At 40.4% G+C, this 13,620-nt stretch overlaps 1 pseudogene; it reads right to left on the bottom strand.

The window, feature by feature from the left end:
* Positions 1-3,588: 3,588 nt before the first annotated feature.
* LOC103127191 (lengsin-like) lies at positions 3,589-11,608 on the bottom strand (annotated as a pseudogene).
* Between the last annotated feature and the right edge of the window lie 2,012 nt (positions 11,609-13,620).

Raw genomic sequence — 13,620 nt, 5'->3', positions numbered from 1 at the left:
AGAAAAAAAAAATCACCAGTCTGCTACTGTGACTTCTGGAGTTTCCAATATTGTTGACACACAGAGTCTGGAACATCAGCATGGAGACTTTATATATTGACATCAAAGTCAATGAACTGGCCTGGTGACTAAGGATAAAATCCCCCGATTAAAATATATAAACAGGGAAATCAAACACTGTAGTCACAGCACTGGCACAACAACAAAAGAAACTGAGAAATACACAGGCAGCAATAAAGGAAAAAGGAAAGGGTTAAAATCAGAGAAGAAATTAATAAAACAGAATCCAGAAAGCTCAGAAATTACCCCATACATATACAAACACCTGTTATATGACAAAGGAGCCAAACTATTGAAGTAAAGAAGTTCCCTTCAAAAATTGTGTTATGAAAATTGGACAAAATGTATAAAAGTGAACTAGACTAACATCATCTACCAAAGTCAAATAAAAATGAATTAAAGATCTCAGTATTAAACCAGAAAATCTAAAATTTAGAGAAGGAAATGTGGCTGAAACTTTACAGCATCATCACATCAAAGATATATTTAGAAGCTAAACTGTGAGCATGGGAAATGAAAACAAGAGTAAATAAATAGGATTTTTGTGAAAATAAAAAGTGTACACAAAAGCAAATTATGCAACTGAGTAAATGGGGGAAGAAGTTATTTGCACATCACATATAATCCATGTGACTGATATTAAATTGGTACAAGTTTACAAAAGAAGCAAAAATAACCAATAAAGAAAATGGTCCCAAAACTAATTTTTTTCTAAAGAGCTGCACATGGCCCACAGACACTTGAAGAATAGCTCCACTTCACTTACCATTAAAGAAACACAAATTAAGGGGCCAGGTGGTGGCGAACCTGGTTGAGTGCACATGTTACAATGTGCAAGGACCCAGGTTAAAGGCCCCAGTTCCCACCTGTAGGTGGAAAGCTTTGTGAGTGGTGAAGCAGAGCTACAAGTGTTTCCCTGTCTCTCTCTTTCTATCTCTCCTTACCCTCTCACTTTCTGGTTGTCTCTATCCAATAAATAAATAAAATATTTAAAAATGTATATAAAAGAGAAATACAAATTAAAATTATATCTCACACCTGAGAGAATGGCTTACATCAATAAAGTAAGAAATGAAATTGTTGAAAAAGTTGTGGAGAAAAAACAATTTTGCTTCACTGCTAGTGGGAATGCAAACTAGTTCTGCCCCTTTGGAAGTCCTTAAATAAAAAATATATTTAAAAATATATAATGTTATTACCTTTTAATGAAATGCCACTCTTAGGCATTTATCCAGTGGAAACTCAAACACTAATTAGAAGGGATATATCAACTCCTATGTTCATGGCTACATTATTCACAATAGCCAAAATGTGGAAGCAGCCTAAATGCCCATCAATAAACGGCTGGCTAAAGAAGTTAGCCATAGTCCATGGAATATTACTCTGTAGTGAAAAATAAGATATTGCGTCCTTTGGGACAAAATGGATGGAACAGGAGGTTCTTCTTCTTCTAGTGTTTGCCCTTCTTCCGTAGCCAGTCAACAGCGTCAGGTTGAGCCTGATGTAAAGTTTCGAGACCTCCTTTGAATCTGGAGAGGTGGCAGTTGTTGACTATGTGGGTCATAGTCTGTCTGTAGCCGCAGGGGCAGTTCGGGTTGTCTCTGGCTCCCCAGCGATGGAACATAGCGGCGCACTGGCCATGGCCTGTTCAATAGCGATTGAGGAGGGCCCAATCATAACATGCTAGGTCAAAGCCGGGTTGATGCTTGCAGGGGTCTGTGATGAGGTGTTTGTTCTTTACCTCAGCTGACTGCCAACTCTGTTTCCAAGAGACTGGAACAGAGAAGTTCAGTGTAGGTGTAGGGGACCAGATTGGGTGACGAGAAGTCAAGCGTTGGACAGGGTGGGCGAAGATATCCGCGTATATTGGCAGGTCCGGTAGAGCATAGACGTGGGAAATGAACTTAGATGATGCCGCATCCCGACGAATATCTGGCGGGGCGATGTTGGTGATTATGCTTAGCAAAATAAGTAAAGAGATGAATGACAACTACCCGATGATTTCACTCATATGTGGATGTAGAGATCTGATTTGCATGAACTTGCAAAAAAAATTCAAACAAAACAGAATTAACCAAACTGTAAGACTTGTGAGATCAATGTTGGCTATTTTGTGAAGCTGGAGGGTGTGGGTACTTTAGTGATAGGTGTGGTGTAGAACTATACATTGTAATCATGTACTCTTGTAACAAACTCTAAATACAAAATTTAAAAACTTATTTAAAAATTATTTTGCCTACTTCCCCTCATCTTGGTTAGAGCTTGAAGGAATCATGTTAAGAAAGAGAAAGATGAATATGAGATTATCTCACTAATAAGAACAGAAAGGGGACATACAAATTAGAACTGGGATTGGGTTTGATGTGTTTCACCAAAGTAAAGTATTATGGGGGGAGGAGGGTTTTCATTTCATGGTGCAAGATAGTGAAGACCTAGGCTAGGGGTAATAATTTTTTGCAGATAACTGAGAAATGTTACACATGTGCAAACAATTATATTTACTATATGCCATTACTCCCCCAACAAAATATTTGAAAATTTATAAAATAGGGATATTTGTGAAAAGTCTTACTAACTTGTCTTCATGGCATGTTTTTTGACTTATTTAGCATATTTAGAAAGATCACAATGATGCCTACAAAATATTCAACAAGTCTTTATTAGTACAGTTACATTATTACTTTTTTCTCCATAGAAGTCACAACCTATGTGTGTGGGTATGATCTGTGTTTGAGCATGGATGGCTGACCCTTCCCCCCCCACCAGAAGCTCGTCTATCAGTCTCCCCTTGGCATGCCAGCCTTGTGGTTGAGCGATATGTGGTCAGAGTATGGGAGCTTTCCTAACTTCCTATCAGCCTCGACACATCACCTTATGGTGGGCTTCATCTTCCTTATATTTCTATTTCCCCATTCCTGCATCACCATCTATACCCTCTCATTGCCTTGCTCTCTTTTCACTTATAAGGAGATATTGACCTCATTGGCCAGCTGGCTACTTCCTCAGCACAGCTACCCCTTTATAAACTTGTAACTGTGTCAATAAAGATGTTCCATTCACAGCAATGGAACTCTAAAGAGGTTTGTGTACCCCTGCCATGGTATGCTGGAAGACCCCTTTAGAAGCTCATTCCTGACTCATTCCCCCTGAAAAATCCTGACATATGTTATAACTGAAATTGTTCCTTCCTTAATTCTCAGTTACTAAATCTCTATTCCAAATTCCTTATTGAATGTATTTATTACCTGAAGAAAAAAAAACTGAGATTTCTGTCTAGGTCAACATACACAGAGAAAATGATGACTGAGAAAATCTGGTAAGTTTGCAAATTACAGCTTCACCACAACTTTATTTTGTTTCTATTATCAGGATATTCTTAGAAGTCCCACTTCATCTGTCAGTAATTCCATAAGGATGAAAATGAACAAAAGCATTTGCAGTCTCATTGTAGTTATTATTGGTAATTATAAAGCTCCAATCTTTTCTAACAGCTCAGTTATTTCAATAAAAATCACTAAAGGTTTCATGCTAAATAAAATACTCTAAGAATTTATTTTTCTCAGCATCTGTTTCTTCATTTTCCAACTCATATTTCTTCATGGCAACAATATACATAATGAATGTTTCTCCTAGAGCCTGTCTCAGACATTGATCCTCCTCCAGTGCCACCAGGGCACCTTCTAGTTTCTTTCTTTTTTTTTAATTTTAAAAAATTTTTTATTTAAGAAAGGATTAACAAAATGATCTTCCAGTTTCATAGGAATTTCAGACGTTTGTGACTGACAAATCTCCATACTGTCATCCCAACCAGCCACTACACCATCACTGCCTTGAAGTCCATCCAAGCCTTCAGCTATCGTTGCAGCCAGCTCCAAGTAAGGGTTTGCTGTTGCTGAGCCCAGCTTATTTTCTATCCGGGTGCCATTCTCACCATGAGACTTGATATTGAAAGCCCAGCTGTTATCATTGTATCCCCATGCTGTAGGTACCCTCTCCTTCAGGTCTTTACTCTCCTTAGAGTAGTGCTTTAGGCAGCTAACAAGGAGTCAGCAGGCAGCTGAGAGCAGCAGAATGCTTCAAGACACCTACCAACCATTTTTCCCCAGTGATTGAGCTGCTTAGTTTCAGAGCTGCTACAGCACATGTTTGTCTTTCTACTGGCATCCCACAAACTATGAGACAAAATTTATGAATTGCAAAACCCAGTCTCAATAAAAAAGCTGGCAATGTAATTATATTTCCTTGCCACCTCTTTGACACCTGTTCTAAGGGTAAATGCATTATCTGCTGAACTAATACCTAATTTGGGCAGAAAACAGATTTCCATCTGACCAGGCTTGGTAGAGGAGGAAAAACTCTCCACACTGGCTCCAGTGCGATACAAGCCATCAACAAGTTCCTGGATGAAGGTCTGTTCATGATTATCTAATAATGCTGAAGCAGGAAAAGATATAGTCTTTAAATTGATAATTTCAGGCACACAAAAAATGCAAAATCATAGATGAAAGCAGAAAGCAGGGAAAAGCCAGAGTCTTGCAGCTGGTTCAGCTGGTTCTTTGCAATATACCTTGGGGAAGTCAATAGAGGTCCCCCAGTTACAGTGACTGTGTCACATATGACTCTTGCAGTTCTCTCAGCCCAAGGCAAAACTTTAAAGGTTGATAACTGGCATCAGGACTATGTCGCTATTAAAACATGTTGCTCGTATGTGATCTACTTCATTGTCCTTAGGACTAGGTATCAATTCAAGATAACCTCGGGGCATGTGAACACCTTGGGTCACTTTTTCCTTAAAAAAAGGTTAAAAGATAAAGCATTCAGGTTTTGAAACTTGAAAATAAGCAAGGGCAGAGAGACAATAGGAACAATCTTACTAATGATAGAATAAAAAAGCATGTTTGGCACTTGGTTAATGCTAGTTTAATGTCAAACAAATTTTAAATATTTTAAAATAAAACCCTACAAGTTACTTTTTTATTTTTATTTATAAAATGAAAACACTGACAAGACCTATGATCCACCAGAATTCTATATCCCATCCCCTCCCGTGATAGCCTTCCTATTCTTTATCCCTCACCCAAGGTCATTATGGGGTACAGAAGGTGGAAGGTCTGGCTTCTGTAATTTCTCCCCCTTAACAACCCTTAACATTTCTAGCTTTGAAGACTTTATATGCTCTTAGAACTGAAAACAGGATTCATAAATAAATATGGAAAATGTCTTTATAGCAAAACAAAGACAAAGCTTTATAGAATTATTTGAAATAATTATAATGAATAGGAATTTTTAAAATAGTTTGTTTTATTAACTATGACAGAGAGAATGAAAGCAAAAGCTCCTCTCAACGCTAGCATAAGATGGTGCCAGGGAATTGAACCTATGACTGCTGAATTCAGTCACCAAACGTATTTCATAAAGAAGTACATTTTTATGGCACATCTGCTAATATTTCAGTAAGACTTTTTTTTCTGTTACTGTAGTCCCCATAGTTAGCTGAATTTTAAAAGTCTATAGTATAAAACTTTTTCTGAGAGGTGACTATGGATGATCCTAGGACAGAGAGCAACTGTCTTACCACTATAGGAAGTAGATTTACTGATAACTGTACTCCTTTCCATTAATGTTTTACAGCCTACATAGGGACAAACTACCACACTGACAGAGTACCAGAAACCTTCTCTATGACTGTGAACCCATATCTCCAAAGCATAGTTTCTTTTTTTCTCCATTGTTGTTGTTGTTATTATTATTGTGCTGCTGCTGCTTTTGGATAGGACAGAGAGAAATCAAGAGAGTAAGGGAAGACAGAGGGGGGAAAGAAAGACACCTGCAGACCTGCTTCACTGCTTGTGAAGCAACCCGCCTGCAGGTGGGGGGTAGTGGTGTGGCTTGAACCGGAATTCTTGCACTGGACCATGCTTCATATTATGTGTGCATAACCCAGTGCACTACCACCTGGACCATCAAAGCACAAATTACAAAATGTTGTACTCTTCAGGTAACCAAGAACTGGACATTGTCAAATCAATCCTTGAAGCTCTAGGTCATTGATTGCCTTTGTTTCTCAGCTTCCATTTTTGCAAAATAATAGTACTAGGCTAGATGACATCCAAGATACTTTCCATTCATTATGCCTCCAGGGTTTGATGGATTTGGTGACTTATTTAACTTTGTCAGTGTGCCAGACAAGAGAGAAGTCATGAAGTTATAAAATTGGACAGACACAGAAAACAATGTCTATGGTTATGTAGTAGAAAATATATATTTATTTTTATTACCTTTATTTATATATTGGAAGGAAGGGATAGAGAGGGAGAGAGGCAGAGAGACACCTACATCACTGCTTTACCACTTGAAAAACTTACCCCCTGCAGATGGGGACCTGGGTTCTTGTGCATTGTAACATGTTCACTCAACCAGGTGCACCACCACCCAGCACCGAGAAAAGATTATTCTTATTCTTGTTTCTTATACTACTTCTAAATTTTAAAAAGCATGGTAACTACAAAAAAGCTGACACTATCAGAGGCAATCTATTGATCATTGATCAGTCCAGTGACTCCTGCATTCTCTGCCGTCTCTAGACATATTTTCAAAAACAGTTTTACTTAACATATCAAATCTGAATTTACCAAGAATAAAGCTGCGTGTATTGAAAAATACTCAGTGCTTGCTTAACTGTCAGTCACTCATGGACTTGACTATATGTGAATGCATATATATACAAAGACAGGGACATTGTAGGATTAAAAATACTCCAATAGGAATCTTTAATTTGGATATTCACAGTAAAAAATTATTTCTTATCAATTTTTAGGTTGAAAATCTATGTTAGTTTGGTATTAATCTCTAATGAAAGATAGTGTATTTTATTCCTAAGTCTTTTGAGAATTTCTGCAACTTAAATATGTGTCTGGGGTAAACAAGATTCCTCACCTGAATTGTGCCCTTGCATTGTTATGTACACAACCAAAAATTGAGCCCAGCTCAGACCAAACTGAAGGAAGCTACTATGCTGTGTTTTTCTGTCTGTTTGAAAAAGAAGTTGGCCTCAAATGGTGAAGCCCCAGTGATGGCAAAAGAGAAAGAAGGAGGAGGAGAAAGAAGGAAGGAAGGAAAGAAGAAGAAAGAAAGAAAGAAAGAAAGAGAGAGAAGGAGAAGGTGATGAATGGTAGTGCAGTAGGTTAAGCTTACATGGTGTAAAGCACAAAGACCAGCATGAAGATCCCAGTTTGAGTTCCTGGCTCCCCGACGTGTTGGGAAATTGTGCAGATGCGGTCACATCCACCATGTTGTCCCCTCAGGGTATTGTCAATTCCCACAAGAAACCCTATTCCCAGAGTGCCTTGTTTCCTAGCCAATCCTGTCCCGACTTGTCACTTCTGGAATTTCTCCCATAAAATCCCTTCTGCTTCTGCCCCCCCCCCCTCTCTTTGCCCCTTTTAACCTCGGTGACTGGACATGGAGAAGGGTTGCTGAGCATAGTGGGAGGTGGCCATTTTGCTAGCTCCATGTGGCCTGAACTGCTGTGCTTTCACTCAACTCTGAGGTGTCCGCATGAATAAAGATTTGTGTTCCCTCTTTGCTCCGATCCCTTCTCTCTCCCCTGTGTTGTGCCCAACATCTGGCGCCTGAACAGGGACTTGACCCGCCCAGATGCAGGTAAGTATATAGCTGCTTGACTCCCTGTAGCCTCATGTTCCTTTTCTCCCTCTTCTTATTTCTCTGAGACCCCCCTGCCAAGGGAGAACTTCCTTTTTATGAAGAGGCTTGCCAAAGCCTCTACTCTTTTTTCATGAGACAGGTTTTCTATCTTGGAGACATTTTATTCTGGGCCACGCCTTGGATACTCATGACCATGGTTGTAGCTTTCAAGGTATATTTAGGGCTCCCTCCCAAAAGGTCAAGTGACCTTGAGGCTGAGATACAAGAGTTAAGGGAGATGGTCATTGCGCTTACCCACTCTAAGCCCTCTTCATTTTGCTCTGAGGCTCCCATTTTGGCAGACACATGTCTGGCTTCTCATGTGGCCTCCACAGCCACTTCTCCAGCTCCTGCTTATGTGACTCCTCCCATGTTACTACCCTGCTATCAAAGCAAGTCCAAACCTTCCCAGTAAATGTGGCCCCCAATAGACAAAACCCTCAGGTGTGGCATCTGTACTCTTCCAAAGATCTTAAAAAACTTTGTCAGGCAATTAAGGAGTATGGAGTTCATGTTCCATGGAACAGGTCCATTTTATGAGACTTTCTCCAGAACCTTAATAACCCCCAAGATTGGAGGTACGTAGCTCGTGCTATGCTCCCAGGCCCCCTCTTCATGCAATGGGAGGAATCTTTTCATGATGAATGCTTACAGCAATCCTGGAGAAATGGAATCAGCTGGAGTGGAATTTTGACATACTGTTTGGAACAGGTAATTTTGAAACTGGAATTCAGTAGGCAGAGGCCAAGTTTACAGCCGGTTATTTTGAACATTTTGAACCCCTGGGAGTGTGGTGTTAACCTCAGCCCCCATTCTCTCCCTTCACCAAGAACATGATGAATCCCTAGCTAAATTCATTACCAGGGTCCATTCAATCTTAGAGAGAAAGATTTATAATCCTGATGCCCATTTTCTCCACCTGCATTCTATTGTCTGGAATGCATGCTTCCGGATTTCCATCAGGTATGCCTTAGTCTTAAAAGCGAACACCCAGACACCTGGATTTTAGTGACACAGGAACTTATATCAAGCTCTTATGAGGCACCCATTATGACACAGGCCTATGCAGCTACCCCACATTAGTAAAAGGGGGCTTGCTTTCAGTGCAGTCACCCAGGGCACTGGTGTAACCAATGCCCAGAGAATAAATTTTGACCCCACTTCCAGCCAGGGAGCCAGAGGCCACAAACATCTTGTCCTGGATGCCAGAAAGGTTTTCATTGGAGGAGATTGTTGGTACAAATTTCATAGAAATGACACGCCCCTGTCAAATGTAGAATTAAACAGGGATTTAAACTAGGCCTGGGTCAACCTTCAGCCCCACCCCCAAAAGGGGGGGATCCCACCCGCTTGGCACCGCACCTTTTTTCCATAAACAAAAGCCCAGCCCAGGACCCAACCCATCACTCTGCCCACCACGCCATGTAACAATAGCAGAGGGTGAGTGGAAGGAGGAATGCGAGGAGCATAAAAATAGATGGCTGGAACAAGCAACAGTGAGTATTCAGAGCTTGAGATTTTATGGACCACTCCTGTTTTAGAATGAGGTCACCCTACTATGACAGTAAGGATTGGTAATATTCCTTTTAAGTGTTTTATTGACACAGGGGCAGACAAGACAATTTTAAGACAAGCAGAGGTTCCCCAGAGTTGGGAACTCCTCTCAGGACCCCGTTTACATGGCATTGGAGGGTTGACCGAAGTCTTTCTCACACAAGATTCGCTTATGTGGGAAGACCTTAAAGGGACTACCAAACACTTTTGTCATTTGGTAGCTGATATTAGCGCCAACTTACTGGGCAGAGATATGCTGGAATCTCTTGATGTAGTAATATCCTCAGATTCCTCTGCATGGTGCCACTCTCACTCCTGTGAGAATTCTAGATCTGACCAGCACCACCAATACTAACTGCCACTGTTCATAACCAAACTTCCTGTTTAGATTGGCTTTCTAAGGAGGCTGTCTGGGTGGAACAGTGGCCTTTGCCTAGGAAGAAGCTAGAAATATTAAAAGAGCTCATCCAGGAGCAAATGTCCTTGGGAAACATTCGCCATTCCCAGAGTCCATGGAATACCCCTCTCTTTGTAATTAAGAAGTGATCGAGAAAATTGCGCCTCCTCCAAGATCTCCATGCACTTAATAAAACCATGCAGGTCTGGGGCTCACCCCAAAAGGGTTTGCCTCTCACATCTGCAATTCTCATGGGAATTCCAACCATAGCTATTGATATACAGGATTTTTTCTCTATTCCCTTGTACCCACAAGATTGTAAGCATTTTGCCTTCTATTCCTTCTATTAATAATGCCAGTCCTGCTGACAGATTTGAATGGGTGGTACTGCCCCAGAGTATGGCCAATAGTCCTACAATTTGTCAAGAGGCTTTAAATCTACCCTTTTTCCATATATTCATAAGGGCCTTAAGGTTCTTAGTTATATGGATGATGTCTTAATATGGGGAGAATTAGATATAGATCTCTGTGTCCTATGTGATTTTCTTATTCCTGCCTTAAAGAAAAGCATCCTTAATGTATCTCCAGAGAAGGTACTGCTAATTCCTCCAATATATTTCTTAGGTTCAGAGATTTCTCTAATGCAGATTCATCCCTTAAATCCATGTATTATTTTTCCTTCTAATCTCACTCTTGCTTCTTTACAAAGTTTTCTTGGAAATTTAAATTGGCTCAGGCAGTATCTTTATCTGCCTACTAGCTGCCTCCAACTGCTTTTTTACCTGTTAAAAGGAAACAAACAGTCCTCATCAAAATGTATGTTAACTCCCAAAGCCTCCTTGGCACTGGAAAGGGTTAACCAGGCCCTCCAAGACATGTACCTTGTTCGGTTCCCCCACTCTGTCAGGGTGCGATGCAGAGGAAGAGAGAGGAGATCCAGAGCAGAGAGGGAACACAATTCTTTATTCGCGCAAGCACCTCAGAGTTGGGTGACAGTGCAGTGGTGCAGACCAAGTGGAGATAACCAAAATGGCCGCCTCATGCAGCAACCTTCCCTGTGTCTAATCACCAAAGTGAAAAACGGGCAAGAGAGAGAGGGAAGAAGAAGGGATTTATAGGGCAAAAACCAGGAGTGACGAGCCGAGACAGAATTGGTTGGCAAGGGCACTTCATGAATATCGTATTAACTCTCTCGGGAACTGGCACTAGCTTGAGAGGACAACATGGTGGAACAGGTGCTCTGAGAATGTCCCAACTCTTGTGGGAACTGACACTAGCCTGCACAACACCCCTCCTCTCTGGTAAATTTTCTAATCTTTAACTCCACCCCCACAGTAGTGGGGGCACTGTGGCAGAACCATGGGGTTCTCGAGTGGCTTCATACACCAGTAGGCAGAGCTCCAAGACTTTTTACCAAGATAGACAAGTTAGCATTCATGGTTCACCAAGGAAGAAGAAACAGGTCCGTACAAGTCTTAGGAAGGGAACCAGATTCAATTATTCTCCCCTTTTCTCTCACAGATACAGAGTGGCTCATATGCCACCATTCTTGTTTTTCCATAAGTTTAGTGAGGTTTCCAGGACAAATAGATAACCATTTTCCTTCTAATAAATTGATAGCTTCTTTACCTCTTTTGCCTCTACTAGTACCTAAACTTTTCTCTCAAAATCCCATCCCCTCTGCTCCTACAGTCTTCACTGATGGTGGAAAAAAGGGAGCTGCTGCCCTTATATATTATACAGACAAGCAATACCCTAAACCTCTCTTTGCTGAGCTTCCTGTTAATTCCCCTCAGTACAAAGAACTTTATGCTGTTTTCTTTGCATTAAAAGCTGTACCAAAATCCTTCAACCTTTTTTCTAACAGTGTGTATATTGTTAACTTACTTCCATGGCTTGCTCGTTATTATGTGAGAATTGATGACAACCCACTTTCTCCTCTCTTAATTAAAATTGCCTTTATGCTCTGTTTCCAAACCCAACCACTATATGTTCAACAACTTCGTTCCCACAGCCCTCTTCCTGGTCCCCTGTCCAAAGTGAATACTGCAGCTGAACACCTCACTTCCACAGAAATTCTCCTAGCCTCTGTCTCTAATTATGCTGACTTTCATCCCCTAACCCATGTAAATCTTAAAGGCCTTTGAGCTTTATTCCTGATATTCCTTTGGCACCGCTGAAATGTATTCTTGCTACATGTTCCTCCTGTGTAGGTCTAATCAAAACATCTGTTATTCAGACTCTTGTGGTTAACCACCGAGGCTTAAAAGCCAATGCTCTTTGGGAAATTGATGTCACCCACATACCAAAATTTGGCAAACAAAAATATGTGTTTGTCTTAATTGATACCTTTTCTAAATTTATGTGGGCAACAGCTCAGATGGGAGAGAGCTCACAAAAGCTTATAAGCTTTTTGTTTTGCTATAATGGGATTACATCTTCAAATAAAAACTGACAATGGGTCTACATTTATCAGCAAACAATTTAAAGATTTTTGTTCCCTCTGGAACATTATTCATACCATACGCATTCCCTATAATCCACAGGGACAAGGTATTGTCGAGAGGGCCCATCAAACCCTTAAGGCTTAATTAAATAAAGATAAAGGGGGAATGTACCCCCCAATATCCACCTAGAAAAAGGCTTAACCACATTAAATCTCTTTAATATTTACAAAAACTTGGACCTACCTCCTATTATTCTTCATTGGCAAACACCATCCACCCTCCCAGCTATTAAGGTCAAATGTAAAGACCCACTCAATAAAATTTGGAAAGATCCTGACCCCTATGGACCATGGGAAAGGGTTTCACATGCATTTTACTGCATAATTACTCAAAACCTGTCTGGCTTCCTGCCCACCATGTCTGGCAATACCAGCATGATGGTGCTGCCATCCCTGAGGAACAAGAAACACTGCAAGAGGACTGTATGCAGGACACACCCCAGCACCACTAATACAACATGGCAGAATCTGAAAAATCTGGTTCACAGAGCCCTCTCTCCTACCCCTTCTCTAAATATCTTATGCTATGACCTCTTGGGTGGGGCCAAGCGGGCCCATGAAACTAGCAGGACTGATCCAATTTTCTTGGCAGGGGGAGAGCTAGAAAAACCCAATGTAAAGCATACAACAATCCCCCCTTTTCTTTTTAACTAAATGACCACAGTATCAGGGGTGTGGGGTGAACAGAAACCTCTATCATACAGGCATTTTTAAAAAAGAAACTGGCACCACAGCACAATCTAAAATTTCTAATAGAGAAGGAATTTGAGACTTTTACATATCAACAATGTCTTTTTAACCTTTTGTTACACCCATTTAAGATGGAGACACACCCTAGGTGTGCACAGGAAAGGAAACCTCAGGCATGAGAATAATTAGCATAGCCATTGTGCGATCTACCATTTCTAATAGAGAAGGTAATGGAGAGTTTTACATATCAACAAGTCTATTTAACTTTCTGTTATACCCATTCAAGATGGAGACACACCCTAGGTGTGCGCAGGTCTTCAGACCAACTTAGTTAAAATATATTGATTGTTAACTAATTTTTACCTCAGACTTTAAATGTAAGTTAATTTTATCTTTATGAGAATTACGTTGAAAAACTTTTTCGTTTAACTTTATCTAGTAAGAATTTAGCCTTAAAGTTACTTTTTACCAAACTTTAAACATACACATAAACATGGTCATTAATGCACAAGGAGAGAAACCTTTGTTACGAAGACATGTCATTTTAAACACAAATTTAGATGTTTACTATCTTAGTTGTTGGGGGGGTGCATTGTCCAGTGGTGATCTCTTGGGCAGCTTCACTTCTAGGAATTGCAGGTTGCGATCTCTGTACAAATCTCTGTGTACTCCAGCTTGTCTGCCTTCAGACCTGGAGCTGAGGATCTCT

Source organism: Erinaceus europaeus, chromosome 4, assembly GCF_950295315.1.
Source record: "Erinaceus europaeus chromosome 4, mEriEur2.1, whole genome shotgun sequence".
NCBI lineage: Eukaryota > Metazoa > Chordata > Mammalia > Eulipotyphla > Erinaceidae > Erinaceus > Erinaceus europaeus.
This window is presented reverse-complemented; position numbering and strand designations above follow the sequence as displayed.